General features: G+C 40.1%; 1 long non-coding RNA gene across 1 annotated transcript; it reads left to right on the plus strand.

The window, feature by feature from the left end:
- The first annotated feature begins 6,103 nt into the window (after nucleotides 1–6,103).
- On the plus strand, nucleotides 6,104–24,850 carry LOC139764271 (uncharacterized). Its single transcript, XR_011716339.1, has 4 exons — nucleotides 6,104–6,235; nucleotides 9,704–9,835; nucleotides 11,670–11,802; nucleotides 24,771–24,850. It is a non-coding gene; the product is annotated as an uncharacterized lncRNA (long non-coding RNA).
- The last annotated feature ends 381 nt before the right edge of the window (nucleotides 24,851–25,231 follow it).

The raw sequence follows: 25,231 nt of genomic DNA on the forward strand, positions 1-25,231 counted from the left end.
ATCCCCAAAGTGGCATTAAAGTAAGCTTTCGAAATGTTTCTTTCCCTTTTGATGCCTCTATGCCCCTGTAATTGCCTTTGGCGGCGCCAAAGGGGATTTAAACTAAATCTTTAATTTGTCTTTTTATTTTTGGATGCCACCATGCAAAGGTATTGGACTTTGGCACCCCTAAACGGTCTGTTAAGTAAACTTTTAATTTGTCTCTTTCCCTTCAGATGCCACTATTCCCCTGTAAAGGCCTTTGAAGACGCCAAAGGGGATTTAGATTAATCCTTCAATTTTCCTCTAAATTTTTCGATGACTCCACGCAATTCTCTTGCCCTTTGGCATCCCCAAAGTGGCATTAAAGTAAGCTTTCCAAATGTTTCTTTCCCTTTTGATGCCTCTATGCCCCTGTAATTGCCTTTGGCGGCGCCAAAGGGGATTTAAAATAAACCTTTAATTTGTCTTTTTATTTTTGGATGCCACCATGCAACTGTATTGGACTTTGGCACCCCTAAACGGTATTTTAAGTAAACTTTTAATTAGGGTCTTTCCCTTTAGATGCCACTATTCCCCTGTAAAGGCCTTTGAAGACGCCAAAGGGGATTTAGATTAATCCTTCAATTTTCCTCTAAATTTTTGGATGTCTCCACGCAATTCTCTTGCCCTTTGGCATCCCCAAAGTGGTATTAAAGTAAGCTTTCGAAATGTTTCTTTCCCTTTTGATGCCTCTATGCCCCTGTAATTGCCTTTGGCGGCGCCAAAGGGGATTTAAACTAAATCTTTAATTTGTCTTTTTATTTTTGGATGCCACCATGCAAAGGTATTAGACTTTGGCACCCCTAAACGGTCTGTTAAGTAAACTTTTAATTTGTCTCTTTCCCTTCAGATGCCACTATTCCCCTGTAAAGGCCTTTGAAGACGCCAAAGGGGATTTAGATTAATCCTTCAATTTTCCTCTAAATTTTTCGATGACTCACCGCAATTCTCTTGCCCTTTGGCATCCCCAAAGTGGCATTAAAGTAAGCTTTCAAATGTTTCTTTCCCTTTTGATGCCTCTATGCCCCTGTAATTGCCTTTGGCGGCGCCAAAGGGGATTTAAAATAAACCTTTAATTTGTCTTTTTATTTTTGGATGCCACCATGCAACTGTATTGGACTTTGGCACCCCCAAACGGTATTTTAAGTAAACTTTTAATTAGTGTCTTTCCCTTTCAGATGCCACTATTCCCCTGTAAAGGCCTTTGAAGACGCCAAAGGGGATTTAGATTAATCCTTCAATTTTCCTCTAAATTTTTGGATGTCTCACCGCAATTCTCTTGCCCTTTGGCATCCCCAAAGTGGCATTAAAGTAAGCTTTCCAAATGTTTCTTTCCCTTTTGATGCCTCTATGCCCCTGTAATTGCCTTTGGCGGCGCCAAAGGGGATTTAAACTAAACCTTTAATTTGTCTTTTTATTTTTGGATGCCACCATGCAACGGTATTGACTTTGGCACCCCTAAACGGTCTTTTAAGTAAACTTTTAATTTGTCTCTTTCCCTTCAGATGCCACTATTCCCCTGTAAAGGCCTTTGAAGACGCCAAAGGGGATTTAGATTAATCCTTCAATTTTCCTCTAAATTTTTCGATGCTCCACGCAATTCTCTTGCCCTTTGGCATCCCCAAAGTGGCATTAAAGTAAGCTTTCCAAATGTTTCTTTCCCTTTTGATGCCTCTATGCCCCTGTAATTGCCTTTGGCGGCGCCAAAGGGGATTTAAACTAAACCTTTAATTTGTCTTTTTATTTTTGGATGCCACCATGCAAAGGTATTGGACTTTGGCACCCCTAAACGGTCTGTTAAGTAAACTTTTAATTTGTCTCTTTCCCTTCAGATGCCACTATTCCCCTGTAAAGGCCTTTGAAGACGCCAAAGGGGATTTAGATTAATCCTTCAATTTTTCTCTAAATTTTTGATGCCTCACCGCAATTCTCTTGCCCTTTGGCATCCCCAAAGTGGCATTAAAGTAAGCTTTCCAAATGTTTCTTTCCCTTTTGATGCCTCTATGCCCCTGTAATTGCCTTTGGCGGCGCCAAAGGGGATTTAAAATAAACCTTTAATTTGTCTTTTTATTTTTGGATGCCACCATGCAAAGGTATTGGACTTTGGCACCCCTAAACGGTCTTTTAAGTAAACTTTTAATTTGTCTCTTTCCCCTTAGATGCCACTATTCCCCTGTAAAGGCCTTTGAAGACGCCAAAGGGGATTTAGATTAATCCTTCAATTTTCCTCTAAATTTTTGGATGCCTCACCGCAATTCTCTTGCCCTTTGGCATCCCCAAAGTGGCATTAAAGTAAGCTTTCAAATGTTTCTTTCCCTTTTGATGCCTCTATGCCCCTGTAATTGCCTTTGGCGGCGCCAAAGGGGATTTAAAATAAACCTTTAATTTGTCTTTTTATTTTTGGATGCCACCATGCAACTGTATTGGACTTTGGCACCCCAAACGGTCTTTTAAGTAAACTTTTAATTAGGGTCTTTCCTTTAGATGCCACTATTCCCCTGTAAAGGCCTTTGAAGACGCCAAAGGGGATTTAGATTAATCCTTCAATTTTCCTCTAAATTTTTGGATGCCTCACCGCAATTCTCTTGCCCTTTGGCATCCCCAAAGTGGCATTAAAGTAAGCTTTCCAAATGTTTCTTTCCCTTTTGATGCCTCTATGCCCCTGTAATTGCCTTTGGCGGCGCCAAAGGGGATTTAAACTAAACCTTTAATTTGTCTTTTTATTTTTGCACCATGCAACTGTATTGGACTTTGGCACCCCTAAACGGTCTTTTAAGTAAACTTTTAATTAGTGTCTTTCCCTTCAGATGCCACTATTCCCCTGTAAAGGCCTTTGAAGACGCCAAAGGGGATTTAGATTAATCCTTCAATTTTCCTCTAAATTTTTGGATGCTCCACGCAATTCTCTTGCCCTTTGGCATCCCAAAGTGGCATTAAAGTAAGCTTTCGAAATGTTTCTTTCCCTTTTGATGCCTCTATGCCCCTGTAATTGCCTTTGGCGGCGCCAAAGGGGATTTAAACTAAATCTTTAATTTGTCTTTTTATTTTTGGATGCCACCATGCAAAGGTATTAGACTTTGGCACCCCTAAACGGTCTGTTAAGTAAACTTTTAATTTGTCTCTTTCCCTTCAGATGCCACTATTCCCCTGTAAAGGCCTTTGAAGACGCCAAAGGGGATTTAGATTAATCCTTCAATTTTCTCTAAATTTTTGATGCCTCACCGCAATTCTCTTGCCCTTTGGCATCCCCAAAGTGGCATTAAAGTAAGCTTTCAAAATGTTTCTTTCCCTTTTGATGCCTCTATGCCCCTGTAATTGCCTTTGGCGGCGCCAAAGGGGATTTAAACTAAACCTTTAATTTGTCTTTTTATTTTTGGATGCCACCATGCAAAGGTATTGGACTTTGGCACCCCTAAACGGTCTTTTAAGTAAACTTTTAATTAGGGTCTTTCCCTTTAGATGCCACTATTCCCCTGTAAAGGCCTTTGAAGACGCCAAAGGGGATTTAGATTAATCCTTCAATTTTCCTCTAAATTTTTGGATGCCTCACCGCAATTCTCTTGCCCTTTGGCATCCCCAAAGTGGCATTAAAGTAAGCTTTCTAAATGTTTCTTTCCCTTTTGATGCCTCTATGCCCCTGTAATTGCCTTTGGCGGCGCCAAAGGGGATTTAAACTAAATCTTTAATTTGTCTTTTTATTTTTGGATGCCACCATGCAACTGTATTGCACTTTGGCACCCCTAAACGGTCTGTTAAGTAAACTTTTAATTTGTCTCTTTCCCTTCAGATGCCACTATTCCCCTGTAAAGGCCTTTGAAGACGCCAAAGGGGATTTAGATTAATCCTTCAATTTTCCTCTAAATTTTTGGATGCCTCACCGCAATTCTCTTGCCCTTTGGCATCCCCAAAGTGGCATTAAAGTAAGCTTTCTAAATGTTTCTTTCCCTTTTGATGCCTCTATGCCCCTGTAATTGCCTTTGGCGGCGCCAAAGGGGATTTAAAATAAACCTTTAATTTGTCTTTTTATTTTTGGATGCCACCATGCAACTGTATTGGACTTTGGCACCCCCAAAGTGTATTTTAAGTAAACTTTTAATTAGGGTCTTTCCCTTTAGATACCACTATTCCCCTGTAAAGGCCTTTGAAGACGCCAAAGGGGATTTAGATTAATCCTTCAATTTTCCTCTAAATTTTTGGATGCCTCACCGCATTTCTCTTGACCTTTGGCATCCCCAAAGTGGCATTAAAGTAAGCTTTCCAAATGTTTCTTTCCCTTTTGATGCCTCTATGCCCCTGTAATTGCCTTTGGCGGCGCCAATGGGGATTTAAAATAAACCTTTAATTTGTCTTTTTATTTTTGGATGCCACCATGCAACTGTATTGGACTTTGGCACCCCTAAACGGTCTTTTAAGTAAACTTTTAATTTGTTTCTTTCCCTTCAGATGCCACTATTCCCCTGTAAAGGCCTTTGAAGACGCCAAAGGGGATTTAGATTAATCCTTCAATTTTCCTCTAAATTTCTGGATGTCTCCACGGAATTCTCTTGCCCTTTCGCATCCCAAAGTGGCATTAAAGTAAGCTTTCCAAATGTTTCTTTCCCTTTTGATGCCTCTATGCCCCTGTAATTGCCTTTGGCGGCGCCAAAGGGGATTTAAACTAAATCTTTAATTTGTCTTTTTATTTTTGGATGCCACCATGCAAAGGTATTGGACTTTGGCACCCCTAAACGGTCTGTTAAGTAAACTTTTAATTTGTTTCTTTCCCTTCAGATGCCACTGTTCCCCTGTAAAGGCCTTTGAAGACGCCAAAGGGGAGTTAGATTAATCCTTCAATTTTCCTCTAAATTTGTCGATGCGTCCATGCAATTCTCTTGCCCTTTGGCATCCCCAAAGTGGCATTCAAGTAAGCTTTTCAAATGTTTCTTTCCCTTTTGATGCTTCTATGCGCCTGTAATTGCCTTTGGTGGCGCCAAAGGGGATTTAAAATAAACCTTTAATTTGTCTTTTTATTTTTGGATGCCACCATGCAACTCTATTTGACTTTGGCACCCCCAAAGGGTATTTTAAGTAAACTTTTAATTAGGGTCTTTCCCTTTAGATGCCACTATTCCCCTGTAAAGGCCTTTGAAGACGCCAAAGGGGATTTAGATTAATCCTTCAATTTTCCTCTAAATTTTTGGATGTCTCCACGGAATTCTCTTGCCCTTTGGCATCCCAAAGTGGCATTAAAGTAAGCTTTCCAAATGTTTCTTTCCCTTTTGATACCTCTATGCCCCTGTAATTGCCTTTGGCGGCGCCAATGGGGATTTAAACTAAATCCTTAATTTGTCTTTTTATTTTTGGATGCCACCATGCAAAGGTATTAAACTTTGGCACCCCTAAACGGTCTGTTAAGTAAACTTTTAATTTTTCTCTTTCCCTTCATATGCCACTATTCCCCTGTAAAGGCCTTTGAAGACGCCAAAGGGGATTTAGATTAATCCTTCAATTTTTCTCTAAATTTTTCGATGCCTCACAGCAATTCTCTTGACCTTTGGCATCCCCAAAGTGGCATCAAAGTAAGCTTTCAAAATGTTTCTTTCCCTTATGATACCTCTATGCCCCTGTAATTGCCTTTGGCGGCTCCAAAGGGGATTTAAAATAAACCTTTAATTTGTCTTTTTATTTTTGGATGCCACCATGCAAATGTATTGGACTTTGGCACCACCAAAGGGTATTTTAAGTAAACTTTTAATTAGGGTCTTTCCCTTTAGATACCACTATTCCCCTGTAAAGGCCTTTGAAGACGCCAAAGGGGATTTAGATTAATCCTTCAATTTTCCTCTAAATTTTTGGATGCCTCACCGCAATTCTCTTGACCTTTGGCATCCCCAAAGTGGCATTAAAGTAAGCTTTGCAAATGTTTCTTTCCCTTTTGATGCCTCTATGCCCCTGTAATTGCCTTTGGCGGCTCCAAAGGGGATTTAAACTAAACCTTTCATTTGTCTTTTTATTTTTGGATGCCACCGTGCAGCTGTATTGAACTTTGGCACCCCTAAACGTTCTTTTATATAAAATTTTAATTTGTCTCTTTCCCTTCAGATGCCACTATTCCCCTGTAAAGGCCTTTGAAGACGCCAAAGGGGATTTAGATTAATCCTTCAATTTTCCTCTAAGATTTTGGATGCCTCCACGCAATTCCCTTGCACTTTGGCATCTACAAAGTGGCATTAAGGTAAGCTTTCCAAATGTTTCTTTCCCTTTTGATGCCTCTATGCCCCTGTAATTGCCTTTGGTGGCGCCAAAGGGGATTTAAACTAAAGCTTTAATTTGTCTTTTATTTTTTGATGCCACCATGCAAAGATATTGGACTTTGGCACCCCTAAACGGTCTTTTAAGTAAACTTTTAATTTGTCTCTTTCCCTTCAGATGCCACTATTCCCCTGTAAAGGCCTTTGAAGACGCCAAAGGGGAGTTAGATTAATCCTTCAATTTTCCTCTAAATTTTTCGATGCGTCCATGCAATTCTCTTGCCCTTTGGCATCCCCAAAGTGGCATTAAAGTAAACTTTCCAAATGTTTCTTTCCCTTTTGATGCCTCTATGCCCCTGTAATTGCCTTTGGCGGCGCCAAAGGGGATTTAAAATAAACCTTTAATTTGCCTTTTTATTTTTGGATGCCACCATGCAACTGTATTGGACTTTGGCACCCCCAAAGGGTATTTTAAGTAAACTTTTAATTAGGGTCTTTCCCTTTAGATGCCTCTGTTCCCCTGTAAAGGCCTTTGAAGACGCCAAAGGGGATTTAGATTAATCCTTTAATTTACCTCTAAATTTTTGGATATCTCCACGCAATTCTCTTCCCTTTGGCATCCCCAAAGTGGTATTAAAGTAAGCTTTCGAAATGATTCTTTCCCTTTTGATGCTTCTATGCCCCTGTAATTGCCTTTGGCGGCGCCAAAGGGGATTTAAACTAAATCTTTAATTTCTCTTTTTATTTTTGGATGCCACCATGGAAAGGTATTAGACTTTGGCACCCCTAAACGGTCTGTTAAGTAAACTTTTAATTTGTCTCTTTCCCTTCAGATGCCACTATTCCCCTGTAAAGGCCTTTGAAGACGCCAAAGGGGATTTAGATTAATCCTTCAATTTTTCCCTAAATTTTTGGATGCCTCCCGCAATTCTCTTGCCCTTTGGCATCCCCAAAGTGTCATTAAAGTAAGCTTTCTAAATGTTTCTTTACCTTATGATGCCTCTATGCCCCTGTAATTGCCTTTGGAGGCGCCAAAGGGTATTTAAAATAAACCTTTAATTTGTCTTTTTAATTTTGGATGCCACCATGCAACTGTATTGGACATTGGCACCCCCAAAGTGTATTTTAAGTAAACTTTTAATTAGGGTCTTTCACTTTAGATACCACTATTCCCCTGTAAAGGCCTTTGAAGACGCCAAAGGGGATTTAGATTAATCCTTCAATTTTCCTCTAAATTTTTGGATGCCTCACCGCATTTCTCTTGACCTTCGGCATCCCCAAAGTGGCATTAAAGTAAGCTTTGCAAATGTTTTTTTTCCCTTTTGATGCCTCTATGCCCCTGTAATTGCCTTTGGCGGCGCCAAAGGGGATTTAAAATGAACCTTTAATTTGCCTTTCTATTTTTGGATGCCACCATGCAACTGTATTGGACTTTGGCACCCCCAAAGGGTATTTTAAGGAAACTTTTAATTAGGGTCTTTCCCTTTAGATGCCAGAGTTCCCCTGTAAAGGCCTTTGAAGACGACAAAGGGGATTTAGATTAATCCTTCAATTTTCCTCTAAATTTTGGATGTCTCCACGCAATTCTCTTGCCCTTTGGCATCCCCAAAGTGGTTTTAAAGTAAGCTTTCGATATGTTTCTTTCCCTTTCGATGCCTCTATGCCCCTGTAATTGCATTTGGCGGCGCCAAAGGGGATTTAAACTAAATCTTTAATTTGTCTTTTTATTTTTGGATGCCACCATGCAAAGGTATTGGACTTTGGCACCCCTAAACGGTCTGTTAAGTAAACTTTTAATTTGTCTCTTTCCCTTCAGATGCCACTATTCCCCTGTAAAGGCCTTTGAAGACGCCAAAGGGGAGTTAGATTAATCCTTCAATTTTCCTCTAAATTTTTCGATGCGTCCATGCAATTCTCTTGCCCTTTGGCATCCCCAAAGTGGCATTCAAGTAAGCTTTTCAAATGTTTCTTTCCCTTTTGATGCCTCTATGTCCCTGTAATTGCCTTTGGTGGCGCCAAAGGGGATTTAAATAAACCTTTAATTTGTCTTTTTATTTTTGGATGCCACCATGCAACTGTATTGGACTTTGGCACCCCCAAAGGGTATTTTAAGTAAACTTTTAATTAGGGTCTTTCCCTTTAGATGCCACTATTCCCCTGTAAAGGCCTTTGAAGACGCCAAAGGGGATTTAGATTAATCCTTCAATTTTCCTCTAAATTTTTCGATGACTCACCGCAATTCTCTTGACCTTTGGCATCCCCAAAGTGGCATTAAAGTAAGCTTTCAAATGTTTCTTTCCCTTTTGATGCCTCTATGCCCCTGTAATTGCCTTTGGCGGCGCCAAAGGGGATTTAAAATAAACCTTTAATTTGTCTTTTTATTTTTGGATGCCACCATGCAACTGTATTGGACTTTGGCACCCCCAAACGGTATTTTAAGTAAACTTTTAATTAGGGTCTTTCCCTTTAGATGCCACTATTCCCCTGTAAAGGCCTTTGAAGACGCCAAAGGGGATTTAGATTAATCCTTCAATTTTCCTCTAAATTTTTGGATGCTCCACGCAATTCTCTTGCCCTTTGGCATCCCCAAAGTGGCATTAAAGTAAGCTTTCTAAATGTTTCTTTCCCTTTTGATGCCTCTATGCCCCTGTAATTGCCTTTGGCGGCGCCAAAGGGGATTTAAACTAAATCTTTAATTTGTCTTTTTATTTTTGGATGCCACCATGCAAAGGTATTGGACTTTGGCACCCCAAACGGTCTGTTAAGTAAACTTTTAATTTGGTCTTTCCCTTTAGATGCCACTATTCCCCTGTAAAGGCCTTTGAAGACGCCAAAGGGGATTTAGATTAATCCTTCAATTTTCCTCTAAATTTTTGGATGCCTCACCGCAATTCTCTTGCCCTTTGGCATCCCCAAAGTGGCATTAAAGTAAGCTTTCCAAATGTTTCTTTCCCTTTTGATGCCTCTATGCCCCTGTAATTGCCTTTGGCGGCGCCAAAGGGGATTTAAAATAAACCTTTAATTTGTCTTTTTATTTTTGGATGCCACCATGCAACGGTATTGACTTTGGCACCCCTAAACGGTCTTTTAAGTAAACTTTTAATTAGGTCTCTTTCCCTTTAGATGCCACTATTTCCCCTGTAAAGGCCTTTGAAGACGCCAAAGGGGATTTAGATTAATCCTTCAATTTTCCTCTAAATTTTTGGATGTCTCCACGCAATTCTCTTGCCCTTTGGCATCCCCAAAGTGGTATTAAAGTAAGCTTTCGAAATGATTCTTTCCCTTTTGATGCTTCTATGCCCCTGTAATTGCCTTTGGCGGCGCCAAAGGGGATTTAAACTAAATCTTTAATTTGTCTTTTTATTTTTGGATGCCACCATGCAAAGGTATTAGACTTTGGCACCCCTAAACGGTCTGTTAAGTAAATTTTTAATTTGTCTCTTTCCCTTCAGATGCCACTATTCATCTGTAAAGGCCTTTGAAGACGCCAAAGGGGATTTAGATTGATCCTTCAAATTTTCTCTAAATTTTTGGATACATCACCGATATTCTCTTGCCATTTGGCATCCCCAAATGGCATTAAAGTAAGCTTTCTAAATGTTTCTTTCCCTTATGATGCCTCTATGCCCCTGTAATTGCCTTTGGCGGCGCCAAAGGGGATTTAAAATAAACCTTTAATTTGTCTTTTTATTTTTGGATGCCACCATGCAACTGTATTGGACTTTGGCACCCCAAACTGTACTTTAAGTAACCTTTTAATTAGGGTCTTTCCCTTTAGATACCACTATTCCCCTGTAAAGGCCTTTGAAGACGCCAAAGGGGATTTAGATTAATCCTTCAATTTTCCTCTAAATTTTTGGATGCCTCACCGCATTTCTCTTGACCTTTGGCATCCCCAAAGTGGCATTAAAGTAAGCTTTGTAAATGTTTGTTTCCCTTTTGATGCCTCTATGCCCCTGTAATTGCCTTTGGCGGCTCCAAAGGGGATTTAAACTAAACCTTTCATTTGTCTTTTTATTTTTGGATGCCACCGTGCAGCTGTATTGGACTTTGGCACCCCTAAACGGTCTTTTATGTAAAATTTTAATTTGTCTCTTTCCCTTCAGATGCCACTACTCCCCTGTAGAGGCCTTTGAAGACGCCAAAGGGGATTTTGATTAATCCTTCAATTTTCCTCTAAGATTTTGGATGCCTCCACGCAATTCCCTTGCACTTTGGCATCCCCAAAGTGGCATTAAGGCAAGCTTTCCAAATGTTTCTTACCCTTTTGGTGCCACTAAGCCCCTGTAATTGCCTTTGGTGGCGCCAAGGGGGATTTAAACTAAAGCTTTAATTTGTCTTTTTATTTTTGGATGCCACCATGCAAAGGTATTGGACTTTGGCACCCCTAAACGGTCTTTTAAGTAAACTTTTAATTTGTCTCTTTCCCTTCAGATGCCACTATTCCCCTGTAAAGGCCTTTGAAGACGCCAAAGGGGATTTAGATTAATCCTTCAATTTTCCTCTAAATTTTTGGATGTCTCCACGCAATTCTCTTGCCCTTTCGCATCCCCAAAGTGGTATTAAAGTAAGCTTTCGAAATGATTCTTTCCCTTTTGATGCTTCTATGCCCCTGTAATTGCCTTTGGCGGCACCAAAGGGGATTTAAACTAAATCTTTAATTTGTCTTTTTCATTTTGGGTGCCACCATGCAAAGGTATTAGACTTTGGCACCCCTAAACGGTCTGTTAAGTAAACTTTTAATTTGTCTCTTTCCCTTCAGATGCCATAATTCCCTTGTAAAGGCCTTTGAAGACGCCAAAGGGGATTTAGATTAATCCTTCAATTTTTCTCTAAATTTCTCGATGCCTCACCGCAATTCTCTTGCCCTTTGGCATCCCCAAAGTGGCATTAAAGTAAGCTTTCTAAATGTTTCTTTCCCTTATGATGCCTCTATGCCCCTGTAATTGCCTTTGGCGGCGCCAAAGGGGATTTAAAATAAACCTTTAATTTGTCTTTTTATTTTTGGATGCCACCATGCAACTGTATTGGACTTTGGCACCCCCAAAGTGTATTTTAAGTAAACTTTTAATTAGGGTCTTTCCCTTTAGATACCACTATTACCCTGTAAAGGCCTTTGAAGACGCCAAAGGGGATTTAGATTAATCCTTCAATTTTCCTCTAAATTTTTGGATGCCTCACCGCATTTCTCTTGACCTTTGGCATCCCCAAAGTGGCACTAAAGTAAGCTTTACAAATGTTTCTTTCCCTTTTGATGCCTCTATGCCCCTCTAATTGCCTTTGGCGGCCCCAAAGGGGATTTAAAATAAACCTTTAATTTGTCTTTTTATTTTTGGATGCCACCATCCAACTGTATTGGACTTTGGCACCCCTAAACGGTCTTTTATGTAAAATTTTAATTTGTTTCTTTCCCTTCAGATGCCACTACTCCCCTGTAAAGGCCTTTGAAGACGCCAAAGGGGATTTCGATTAATACTTCAATTTTCCTCTAAGATTTTGGATGCCTCCACGCAATTCCCTTGCCCTTTGGCATCCCCAAAGTGGCATTAAGGTAAGCTTCCCAAATGTTTCTTTCCCTTTTGGTGCCTCTATGCCCCTGTAATTGCCTTTGGTGGCGCCAAAGGGGATTTAAACTTAAGCTTTAATTGTCTTTTTATTTTTAGATGCCACCATGCAAAGGTATTGGACTTTGGCACCCCTAAACGGTCTGTTAAGTAAACTTTTAATTTGTCTCTTTCCCTTCAGATGCCACTATTCCCCTGTAAAGGCTTTTGAAGACGCCAAAGGGGAGTTAGATTAATCCTTCAATTTTCCTCTAAATTTTTCGATGCGTCCATGCAATTCTCTTGCCCTTTGGCATCCCCAAAGTGGCATTCAAGTAAGCTTTCCAAATGTTTCTTTCCCTTTTGATGCCTCTATGCCCCTGTAATTGCCTTTGGCGGCATCAAAGGGGATTTAAAATAAACCTTTAATTTGTCTTTTTATTTTTGGATGCCACCATGCAACTGTATTGGACTTTGGCACCCCAAAGGGTATTTTAAGTAAACTTTTAATTAGGGTCTTTCCCTTTAAATGCCACTATTCCCCTGTAAAGGCCTTTGAAGACGCCAAAGGGGATTTAGATTAATCCTTCAATTTTCCTCTAAATTTTTGGATGTCTCCACGCAATTCTCTTGCCCTTTGGCATCCCCAAAGTGGTATTAAAGTAAGCTTTCGAAATGTTTCTTTCCCTTTTGATGCCTCTATGCCCCTGTAATTGCCTTTGGCGGCGCCAAAGGGGATTTAAACTAAATCTTTAATTTGTCTTTTTATTTTTGGATGCCACCATGCAAAGGTATTAGACTTTGGCACCCCTAAACGGTCTGTTAAGTAAACTTTTAATTTGTCTCTTTCCCTTCAGATGCCACTATTCCCCTGTAAAGGCCTTTGAAGACGCCAAAGGGGATTTAGATTAATCCTTCAATTTTTCTCTAAATTTTTGGATGCCTCACCGCAATTCTCTTGACCTTTGCATCCCCAAAGTGGCATTAAAGTAAGCTTTCGAAATGATTCTTTCCCTTTTGATGCTTCTATGCCCCTGTAATTGCCTTTGGCGGCACCAAAGGGGATTTAAACTAAATCTTTAATTTGTCTTTTTATTTTTGGGTGCCACCATGCAAAGGTATTAGACTTTGGCACCCCTAAACGGTCTGTTAAGTAAACTTTTAATTTGTCTCTTTCCCTTCAGATGCCATAATTCCCTTGTAAAGGCCTTTGAAGACGCCAAAGGGGATTTAGATTAATCCTTCAATTTTTGTCTAACTTTCTCGATGCCTCACCGCAATTCTCTTGCCCTTTGGCATCCCCAAAGTGGCATTAAAGTAAGCTTTCTAAATGTTTCTTTCCCTTATGATGCCTCTATGCCCCTGTAATTGCCTTTGGCGGCGCCAAAGGGGATTTAAAATAAACCTTTAATTTGTCTTTTTATTTTTGGATGCCACCATGCAACTGTATTGGACTTTGGCACCCCCAAAGTGTATTTTAAGTAAACTTTTAATTAGGGTCTTTCCCTTTAGATACCACTATTACCCTGTAAAGGCCTTTGAAGACGCCAAAGGGGATTTAGATTAATCCTTCAATTTTCCTCTAAATTTTTGGATGCCTCACCGCATTTCTCTTGACCTTTGGCATCCGCAAAGTGGTACTAAAGTAAGCTATACAAATGTTTCTTTCCCTTTTGATGCCTTTATGCCCCTCTAATTGCCTTTGGTGGCCCCAAAGGGGATTTGAAATAAACCTTTAATTTTTCTTTTTATTTTTGGATGCCACCATTCAACTGTATTAGACTTTGGTACCACTAAACGGTCTTTCATGTAAAATTTTAATTTGTTTCTTTCCCTTCAGATGCCACTACTCCCCTGTAAAGGCCTTTGAAGACGCCAAAGCGGGTTTCGATGAATACTTCAATTTTCCTCTATGATTTTGGACGCCTCCACGCAATTCCCTTGCCCTTTGGCATCCCCAAAGTGGCATTAAAGTAAGCTTCACAAATGTTTCTTTCCCTTTTGATGCCTCTATGCCCCTGTAATTGCCTTTGGCGGCATCAAAGGGGATTTAAAATAAACCTTTAATTTGTCTTTTTATTTTTGGATGCCACCATGCAACTGTATTGGACTTTGGCACCCCCAAAGGGTATTTTAAGTAAACTTTTAATTAGGGTCTTTCCCTTTAGATGCCACTATTCCCCTGTAAAGGCCTTTGAAGACGCCAAAGGGGATTTAGATTAATCCTTCAATTTTCCTCTAAATTTTTGGATGTCTCCACGCAATTCTCTTGCCCTTTGGCATCCCCAAAGTGGTATTAAAGTAAGCTTTCGAAATGTTTCTTTCCCTTTTGATGCCTCTATGCCCCTGTAATTGCCTTTGGCGGCGCCAAAGGGGATTTAAACTAAATCTTTAATTTGTCTTTTTATTTTTGGATGCCACCATGCAAAGGTATTAGACTTTGGCACCCCTAAACGGTCTGTTAAGTAAACTTTTAATTTGTCTCTTTCCCTTCAGATGCCACTATTCCCCTGTAAAGGCCTTTGAAGACGCCAAAGGGGATTTAGATTAATCCTTCAATTTTTCTCTAAATTTTTGGATGCCTCACCGCAATTCTCTTGACCTTTGGCATCCCCAAAGTGGCATTAAAGTAAGCTTTCCAAATGTTTCTTTCCCTTATGATGCCTCTATGCCCCTGTAATTGCCTTTGGCGGCGCCAAAGGGGATTTAAAATAAACCTTTAATTTGTCTTTTTATTTTTGGATGCCACCATGCAACTGTATTGGACTTTGGCACCCCCAAAGGGTATTTTAAGTAAACTTTTAATTAGGGTCTTTCCCTTTAGATACCACTATTCCCCTGTAAAGGCCTTTGAAGACGCCAAAGGGGATTTAGATTAATCCTTCAATTTTCCTCTAAATTTTTGGATGCCTCACCGCAATTCTCTTGACCTTTGGCATCCCCATAGTGGCATTAAAGTAAGCTTTGCAAATGTTTCTTTCCCTTTTGATGCCTCTATGCCGCTGTAATTGTCTTTCGCGACGCCAAAGAGGATTTAAACTAAATCTTTAATTTTTCTTTTTATTTTTGGATGCCACCATGCAAAGGTATTGGACTTTGGCACCCCTAAACGGTCTTTTAAGTAAACTTTTAATTTGTCTCTTTCCCTTCAGATGCCACTATTCCCCTGTAAAGGCCTTTGAAGACGCCAAAGGGGATTTAGATTAATCCTTCAATTTTCCTCTAAATTTTTGGATGCCTCCACGCAATTCTCTTGCCCTTTGGCATCCCCAAAGTGGCATTAAGGTAAGCTTTCCAAATGTTTCTTTCCCTTTTGATGCCTCTATGCCCCTGTAATTGCCTTTGGCGGCGCCAAAGGGGATTTAAACTAAACCTTTAATTTGTCTTTTTATTTTTGGATGCCACCATGCAACTGTATTGGACTTTGGCACCCCCAAAGGGTATTTTAAGTAAACTTTTAATTTGTCTCTTTCCCTTAGATGCCACTATTCCCCTGTAAAGGCCTTTGAAGACGCCAAAGGGGATTTAGATTAATCCTTCAATTTTCCTCTAAATTTTTGGATGCCTCCACGCAATTCTCTTGCCCTTTGGCATCCCCAAAGTGGCATTAAAGTAAGCTTTCTAAATGTTTCTTTCCCTTTTGATGCCTCTATGCCCCTGTAATTGCCTTTGGCGGCGCCAAAGGGGATTTAAACTAAATCTTTAATTTGTCTTTTTATTTTTGGATGCCACCATGCAAAGGTATTAGACTTTGGCACCCCTAAACGGTCTGTTAAGTAAACTTTTAATTTGTCTCTTTCCCTTCAGATGCCACTATTCCCCTGTAAAGGCCTTTGAAGACGCCAAAGGGGATTTAGATTAATCCTTCAATTTTTCTCTAAATTTTTGGATGCCTCACCGCAATTCTCTTGACCTTTGGCATCCCCAAAGTGGCATTAAAGTAAGCTTTCAAATGTTTCTTTCCCTTATGATGCCTCTATGCCCCTGTAATTGCCTTTGGCGGAACCAAAGGGGATTTAAAATAAACCTTTAATTTGTCTTTTTATTTTTGGATGCCACCATGCAACTGTATTGGACTTTGGCACCCCTAAAGGTATTTTAAGTAAACTTTTAATTAGGTCTCTTCCCTTTAGATGCCACTATTCCCCTGTAAAGGCCTTTGAAGACGCCAAAGGGGATTTAGATTAATCCTTCAATTTTCCTCTAAATTTTTGGATGTCTCCACGCAATTCTCTTGCCCTTTGGCATCCCCAAAGTGGCATTAAAGTAAGCTTTCGAAATGTTTCTTTCCCTTTTGATGCCTCTATGCCCCTGTAATTGCCTTTGGCGGCGCCAAAGGGGATTTAAACTAAACCTTTAATTTGTCTTTTTATTTTTGGATGCCACCATGCAAAGGTATTGACTTTGGCACCCCTAAACGGTCTTTTAAGTAAACTTTTAATTTGTCTCTTTCCCTTCAGATGCCACTATTCCCCTGTAAAGGCCTTTGAAGACGCCAAAGGGGATTTAGATTAATCCTTCAATTTTCCTCTAAATTTTGGATGCCTCCACGCAATTCTCTTGCCCTTTGGCATCCCCAAAGTGGCATTAAAGTAAGCTTTCCAAATGTTTCTTTCCCTTTTGATGCCTCTATGCCCCTGTAATTGCCTTTGGCGGCGCCAAAGGGGATTTAAACTAAACCTTTAATTTGTCTTTTTATTTTTGGATGCCACCATGCAAAGGTATTGGACTTTGGCACCCCTAAAGGGTCTTTTAAGTAAACTTTTAATTTGTCTCTTTCCCTTCAGATACCACTATTCCCCTGTAAAGGCCTTTGAAGACGCCAAAGGGGATTTAGATTAATCCTTCAATTTTCCTCTAAATTTTTGGATGTCTCCACGCAATTCTCTTGCCCTTTGGCATCCCCAAAGTGGTATTAAAGTAAGCTTTCGAAATGTTTCTTTCACTTTTGATGCCTCTATGCCCCTGTAATTGCCTTTGGCGGCGCCAAAGGGGATTTAAACTAAATCTTTAATTTGTCTTTTTATTTTTGGATGCCACCATGCAAAGGTATTAGACTTTGGCACCCCTAAACGGTCTGTTAAGTAAACTTTTAATTTATCTCTTTCCCTTAAGATGCCACTATTCCCCTGTAAAGGCCTTTGAAGACGCCAAAGGGGATTTCGATTAATCCTTCAATTTTTTCTCTAAATTTTTGGATGCCTCACCGCAATTCTCTTGCCCTTTGGCATCCCCAAAGTGGCATTAAAGTAAGCTTTCCAAATGTTTCTTTCCCTTTTGATGCCTCTATGCCCCTGTAATTGCCTTTGGCGGCGCCAAAGGGGATTTAAACTAAATCTTTAATTTGTCTTTTTATTTTTGGATGCCACCATGCAAAGGTATTGGACTTTGGCACCCCTAAACGGTCTTTTAAGTAAACTTTTAATTTGTCTCTTTCCCTTCAGATGCCACTATTCCCCTGTAAAGGCCTTTGAAGACGCCAAAGGGGATTTAGATTAATCCTTCAATTTTCCTCTAAATTTTTGGATGCCTCACCGCAATTCTCTTGCCCTTTGGCATCCCCAAAGTGGCATTAAAGTAAGCTTTCGAAATGTTTCTTTCCCTTTTGATGCCTCTATGCCCCTGTAATTGCCTTTGGCGGCGCCAAAGGGGATTTAAAATAAACCTTTAATTTGTCTTTTTATTTTTGGATGCCACCATGCAACGGTATTGGACTTTGGCACCCCTAAACGGTCTGTTAAGTAAACTTTTGATTTGTCTCTTTCCCTTCAGATGCCACTATTCCCCTGTAAAGGCCTTTGAAGACGCCAAAGGGGATTTAGATTAATCCTTCAATTTTCCTCTAAGATTTTGGATGCCTTCACGCAATTCCCTTGCCCTTTGGCATCCCCAGAGTGGCATTAAGGTAAGCTTTCCAAATGTTTCTTTCCCTTTTGATGCCTCTATGCCCCTGTAATTGCCTTTGGTGGCGCCAAAGGGGATTTAAACTAAAGCTTTAATTTGTCTTTTTATTTTTAGATGCCACCATGCAAAGGTATTGACTTTGGCACCCCTAAACGGTCTGTTCAGTAAACTTTTAATTTGTCTCTTTCCCTTCAGATGCCACTATTCCCCTGTAAAGGCCTTTGAAGACGCCAAAGGGGATTTAGATTAATCCTTCAATTTTCCTCTAAATTTTTCGATGCTCCACGCAATTCTCTTGCCCTTTGGCATCCCCAAAGTGGCATTAAAGTAAGCTTTCAAATGTTTCTTTCCCTTTTGATGCCTCTATGCCCCTGTAATTGCCTTTGGCGGCGCCAAAGGGGATTTAAAATAAATCTTTATTTTGTCTTTTTATTTTGGGATGCCACCATGCAAAGGTATTAGACTTTGGCACCCTAAACGGTCTGTTAAGTAAACTTTTAATTTGTCTCTTTCCCTTCAGATGCCACTATTCCCCTGTAAAGGCCTTTGAAGACGCCAAAGGGGATTTAGATTAATCCTTCAATTTTTCTCTAAATTTTTGGATGCCTCACCGCAATTCTCTTGACCTTTGGCATCCCCAAAGTGGCATTAAAGTAAGCTTTCCAAATGTTTCTTTCCCTTATGATGCCTCTATGCCCCTGTAATTGCCTTTGGCGGCGCCAAAGGGGATTTAAAATAAACCTTTAATTTGTCTTTTTATTTTTGGATGCCACCATGCAAAGGTATTGGACTTTGGCACCCCCAAAGGGTATTTTAAGTAAACTTTTAATTAGGTCTCTTCCCTTTAGATGCCACTATTCCCCTGTAAAGGCCTTTGAAGACGCCAAAGGGGATTTAGATTAATCCTTCAATTTTCCTCTAAATTTTTGGATGCCTCACCGCAATTCTCTTGCCCTTTGGCATCCCCAAAGTGGCATTAAAGTAAGCTTTCCAAATGTTTCTTTCCCTTTTGATGCCTCTATGCCCCTGTAATTGCCTTTGGCGGCTCCAAAGGGGATTTAAACTAAACCTTTAATTTGTCTTTTTATTTTTGGATGCCACCATGCAAAGGTATTGGACTTTGGCACCCCTAAACGGTCTTTTAAGTAAACTTTTAATTTGTCTCTTTCCCTTCAGATGCCACTATTCCCCTGTAAAGGCCTTTGAAGACGCCAAAGGGGATTTAGATTAATCCTTCAATTTTCCTCTAAATTTTGGATGCCTCCACGCAATTCTCTTGCCCTTTGGCATCCCCAAAGTGGCATTAAAGTAAGCTTTCCAAATGTTTCTTTCCCTTTTGATGCCTCTATGCCCCTGTAATTGCCTTTGGCGGCGCCAAAGGGGATTTAAACTAAAGCTTTAATTTGTCTTTTTATTTTTGGATGCCACCATGCAAAGGTATTGGACTTTGGCACCCCCTAAACGGTCTTTTAAGTAAACTTTTAATTTGTCTCTTTCCCTTCAGATGCCACTATTCCCCTGTAAAGGCCTTTGAAGACGCCAAAGGGGATTTAGATTAATCCTTCAATTTTCCTCTAAATTTTTGGATGTCTCCACGCAATTCTCTTGCCCTTTGGCATCCCCAAAGTGGTATTAAAGTAAGCTTTCGAAATGTTTCTTTCCCTTTTGATGCCTCTATGCCCCTGTAATTGCCTTTGGCGGCGCCAAAGGGGATTTAAACTAAATCTTTAATTTGTCTTTTTATTTTTGGATGCCACCATGCAAAGGTATTAGACTTTGGCACCCCTAAACGGTCTGTTAAGTAAACTTTTAATTTGTCTCTTTCCCTTCAGATGCCACTATTCCCCTGTAAAGGCCTTTGAAGACGCCAAAGGGGATTTAGATTAATCCTTCAATTTTTCTCTAAATTTTTGGATGCCTCACCGCAATTCTCTTGCCCTTTGGCATCCCCAAAGTGGCATTAAAGTAAGCTTTCCAAATGTTTCTTTCCCTTATGATGCCTCTATGCCCCTGTAATTGCCTTTGGCGGCGCCAAAGGGGATTTAAAATAAACCTTTAATTTGTCTTTTTATTTTTGGATGCCACCATGCAACTGTATTGGACTTTGGCACCCCCAAAGGGTATTTTAAGTAAACTTTTAATTAGGGTCTTTCCCTTTAGATACCACTATTCCCCTGTAAAGGCCTTTGAAGACGCCAAAGGGGATTTAGATTAATCCTTCAATTTTCCTCTAAATTTTTGGATGCCTCACCGCAATTCTCTTGACCTTTGGCATCCCCAAAGTGGCATTAAAGTAAGCTTTGCAAATGTTTCTTTCCCTTTTGATGCCTCTATGCCCCTGTAATTGCCTTTGGCGGCTCCAAAGGGGATTTAAACTAAACCTTTCATTTGTCTTTTTATTTTTGGATGCCACCGTGCAGCTGTATTGAACTTTGGCACCCCTAAACGGTCTTTTATATAAAATTTTAATTTGTCTCTTTCCCTTCAGATGCCACTATTCCCCTGTAAAGGCCTTTGAAGACGCCAAAGGGGATTTAGATTAATCCTTCAATTTTCCTCTAAGATTTTGGATGCCTCCACGCAATTCCCTTGCACTTTGGCATCCCCAAAGTGGCATTAAGGTAAGCTTTCTAAATGTTTCTTTCCCTTTTGATGCCTCTATGCCCCTGTAATTGCCTTTGGTGGCGCCAAAGGGGATTTAAACTAAAGCTTTAATTTGTCTTTTTATTTTTGGATGCCACCATGCAAAGGTATTGGACTTTGGCACCCCTAAACGGTCTTTTAAGTAAACTTTTAATTTGTCTCTTTCCCTTCAGATGCCACTATTCCCCTGTAAAGGCCTTTGAAGACGCCAAAGGGGAGTTAGATTAATCCTTCAATTTTCCTCTAAATTTTTCGATGCGTCCATGCAATTCTCTTGCCCTTTGGCATCCCCAAAGTGGCATTAAAGTAAGCTTTCAAATGTTTCTTTCCCTTTTGATGCCTCTATGCCCCTGTAATTGCCTTTGGCGGCGCCAAAGGGGATTTAAAATAAACCTTTAATTTGTCTTTTTATTTTTGGATGCCACCATGCAACTGTATTGGACTTTGGCACCCCCAAAGGGTATTTTAAGTAAACTTTTAATTAGGGTCTTTCCCTTTAGATGCCACTATTCCCCTGTAAAGGCCTTTGAAGACGCCAAAGGGGATTTAGATTAATCCTTCAATTTTCCTCTAAATTTTTGGATGTCTCCACGCAATTCTCTTGCCCTTTGGCATCCCCAAAGTGGTATTAAAGTAAGCTTTCGAAATGTTTCTTTCCCTTTTGATGCCTCTATGCCCCTGTAATTGCCTTTGGCGGCGCCAAAGGGGATTTAAACTAAATCTTTAATTTGTCTTTTTATTTTTGGATGCCACCATGCAAAGGTATTAGACTTTGGCACCCCTAAACGGTCTGTTAAGTAAACTTTTAATTTGGTCTCTTTCCCTTCAGATGCCACTATTCCCCTGTAAAGGCCTTTGAAGACGCCAAAGGGGATTTAGATTAATCCTTCAATTTTTCTCTAAATTTTTGGATGCCTCACCGCAATTCTCTTGCCCTTTGGCATCCCCAAAGTGGCATTAAAGTAAGCTTTCTAAATGTTTCTTTCCCTTATGATGCCTCTATGCCCCTGTAATTGCCTTTGGCGGCGCCAAAGGGGATTTAAAATAAACCTTTAATTTGTCTTTTTATTTTTGGATGCCACCATGCAACTGTATTGGACTTTGGCACCCCCAAAGTGTATTTTAAGTAAACTTTTAATTAGGGTCTTTCCCTTTAGATACCACTATTCCCCTGTAAAGGCCTTTGAAGACGCCAAAGGGGATTTAGATTAATCCTTCAATTTTCCTCTAAATTTTTGGATGCCTCACCGCAATTCTCTTGACCTTTGGCATCCCCAAAGTGGCATTAAAGTAAGCTTTGCAAATGTTTCTTTCCCTTTTGATGCCTCTATGCCCCTGTAATTGCCTTTGGCGGCGCCAAAGGGGATTTAAACTAAATCTTTAATTTGTCTTTTTATTTTTGGATGCCACCTTGCAGCTGTATTGGACTTTGGCACCCCTAAACGGTCTTTTAAGTAAACTTTTAATTTGTCTCTTTCCCTTCAGATGCCACTATTCCCCTGTAAAGGCCTTTGAAGACGCCAAAGGGGATTTAGATTAATCCTTCAATTTTCCTCTAAATTTTTGGATGCCTCCACGCAATTCTCTTGCCCTTTGGCATCCCCAAAGTGGCATTAAGTAAGCTTTCAAATGTTTCTTTCCCTTATGATGCCTCTATGCCCCTGTAATTGCCTTTGGCGGCGCCAAAGGGGATTTAAACTAAAGCTTTAATTTGTCTTTTTATTTTTGGATGCCACCATGCAAAGGTATTGGACTTTGGCACCCCTAAACGGTCTTTTAAGTAAACTTTTAATTTGGTCTTTCCCTTCAGATGCCACTATTCCCCTGTAAAGGCCTTTGAAGACGCCAAAGGGGATTTAGATTAATCCTTCAATTTTCCTCTAAATTTTTGGATGTCTCCACGCAATTCTCTTGCCCTTTGGCATCCCCAAAGTGGTATTAAAGTAAGCTTTCGAAATGTTTCTTTCCCTTTTGATGCCTCTATGCCCCTGTAATTGCCTTTGGCGGCGCCAAAGGGGATTTAAACTAAATCTTTAATTTGTCTTTTTATTTTTGGATGCCACCATGCAAAGGTATTAGACTTTGGCACCCCTAAACGGTCTGTTAAGTAAACTTTTAATTTGTCTCTTTCCCTTCAGATGCCACTATTCCCCTGTAAAGGCCTTTGAAGACGCCAAAGGGGATTTAGATTAATCCTTCAATTTTCCTCTAAATTTTTGGATGCCTCACCGCAATTCTCTTGACCTTTGGCATCCCCAAAGTGGCATTAAGTAAGCTTTGCAAATGTTTCTTTCCCTTTTGGTGCCTCTATGCCCCTGTAATTGCCTTTGGCGGCGCCAAAGGGGATTTAAAATAAACCTTTAATTTGTCTTTTTATTTTTGGATGCCACCATGCAAAGGTATTGGACTTTGGCACCCCTAAACGGTCTTTTAAGTAAACTTTTAATTTGTCTCTTTCCCTTCAGATGCCACTATTCCCCTGTAAAGGCCTTTGAAGACGCCAAAGGGGATTTAGATTAATCCTTCAATTTTCCTCTAAATTTTTGGATGCCTCACCGCAATTCTCTTGCCCTTTGGCATCCCCAAAGTGGCATTAAAGTAAGCTTTCGAAATGTTTCTTTCCCTTTTGATGCCTCTATGCCCCTGTAATTGCCTTTGGCGGCGCCAAAGGGGATTTAAAATAAACCTTTAATTTGTCTTTTTATTTTTGGATGCCACCATGCAACTGTATTGGACTTTGGCACCCCTAAACGGTCTTTTAAGTAAACTTTTAATTTGGTCTTTCCCTTCAGATGCCACTATTCCCCTGTAAAGGCCTTTGAAGACGCCAAAGGGGATTTAGATTAATCCTTCAATTTTCCTCTAAATTTTTGGATGCCTCACGCAATTCTCTTGCCCTTTGGCATCCCCAAAGTGGCATTAAAGTAAGCTTTCCAAATGTTTCTTTCCCTTTTGATGCCTCTATGCCCCTGTAATTGCCTTTGGCGGCGCCAAAGGGGATTTAAACTAAACCTTTAATTTGTCTTTTTATTTTTGGATGCCACCATGCAACTGTATTGGACTTTGGCACCCCTAAACGGTCTTTTAAGTAAACTTTTAATTTGTCTCTTTCCCTTCAGATGCCACTATTCCCCTGTAAAGGCCTTTGAAGACGCCAAAGGGGATTTAGATTAATCCTTCAATTTTCCTCTAAATTTTTGGATGCCTCCACGCAATTCTCTTGCCCTTTGGCATCCCCAAAGTGGCATTAAAGTAAGCTTTCAAATGTTTCTTTCCCTTTTGATGCCTCTATGCCCCTGTAATTGCCTTTGGCGGCGCCAAAGGGGATTTAAACTAAACCTTTAATTTGTCTTTTTATTTTTGGATGCCACCATGCAACTGTATTGGACTTTGGCACCCCTAAACGGTCTTTTAAGTAAACTTTTAATTTGTCTCTTTCCCTTCAGATGCCACTATTCCCCTGTAAAGGCCTTTGAAGACGCCAAAGGGGATTTAGATTAATCCTTCAATTTTCCTCTAAATTTTTGGATGTCTCCACGCAATTCTCTTGCCCTTTGGCATCCCCAAAGTGGTATTAAAGTAAGCTTTCGAAATGATTCTTTCCCTTTTGATGCCTCTATGCCCCTGTAATTGCCTTTGGCGGCGCCAAAGGGGATTTAAACTAAATCTTTAATTTGTCTTTTTATTTTTGGATGCCACCATGCAAAGGTATTAGACTTTGGCACCCCTAAACGGTCTGTTAAGTAAACTTTTAATTTGTCTCTTTCCCTTCAGATGCCACTATTCCCCTGTAAAGGCCTTTGAAGACGCCAAAGGGGATTTAGATTAATCCTTCAATTTTCTCTAAATTTTTGGATGCCTCACCGCAATTCTCTTGCCCTTTGGCATCCCCAAAGTGGCATTAAAGTAAGCTTTCTAAATGTTTCTTTCCCTTATGATGCCTCTATGCCCCTGTAATTGCCTTTGGCGGCGCCAAAGGGGATTTAAAATAAACCTTTAATTTGTCTTTTTATTTTTGGATGCCACCATGCAACTGTATTGGACTTTGGCACCCCCAAAGTGTATTTTAAGTAAACTTTTAATTAGGGTCTTTCCCTTTAGATACCACTATTCCCCTGTAAAGGCCTTTGAAGACGCCAAAGGGGATTTAGATTAATCCTTCAATTTTCCTCTAAATTTTTGGATGCCTCACCGCAATTCTCTTGACCTTTGGCATCCCCAAAGTGGCATTAAAGTAAGCTTTACAAATGTTTCTTTCCCTTTTGATGCCTCTATGCCCCTGTAATTGCCTTTGGCGGCGCCAAAGGGGATTTAAAATAAACCTTTAATTTGTCTTTTTATTTTTGGATGCCACCATGCAACTGTATTGGACTTTGGCACCCCTAAACGGTCTTTTATGTAAAATTTTAATTTGTTTCTTTCCCTTCAGATGCCACTACTCCCCTGTAAAGGCCTTTGAAGACGCCAAAGGGGATTTCGATTAATACTTCAATTTTCCTCTAAGATTTTTGGATGCCTCACGCAATTCCCTTGCCCTTTGGCATCCCCAAAGTGGCATTAAGGTAAGCTTCCCAAATGTTTCTTTCCCTTTTGGTGCCTCTATGCCCCTGTAATTGCCTTTGGTGGCGCCAAAGGGGATTTAAACTAAAGCTTTAATTTGTCTTTTTATTTTTGGATGCCACCATGCAAAGGTATTGGACTTTGGCACCCCTAAACGGTCTGTTAAGTAAACTTTTAATTTGTCTCTTTCCCTTCAGATGCCACTATTCCCCTGTAAAGGCCTTTGAAGACGCCAAAGGGGAGTTAGATTAATCCTTCAATTTTCCTCTAAATTTTTCGATGCGTCCACGCAATTCTCTTGCCCTTTGGCATCCCCAAAGTGGCATTAAA

This window comes from Panulirus ornatus, chromosome 49 (genome assembly GCF_036320965.1).
Source record: "Panulirus ornatus isolate Po-2019 chromosome 49, ASM3632096v1, whole genome shotgun sequence".
Lineage (NCBI taxonomy): Eukaryota > Metazoa > Arthropoda > Malacostraca > Decapoda > Palinuridae > Panulirus > Panulirus ornatus.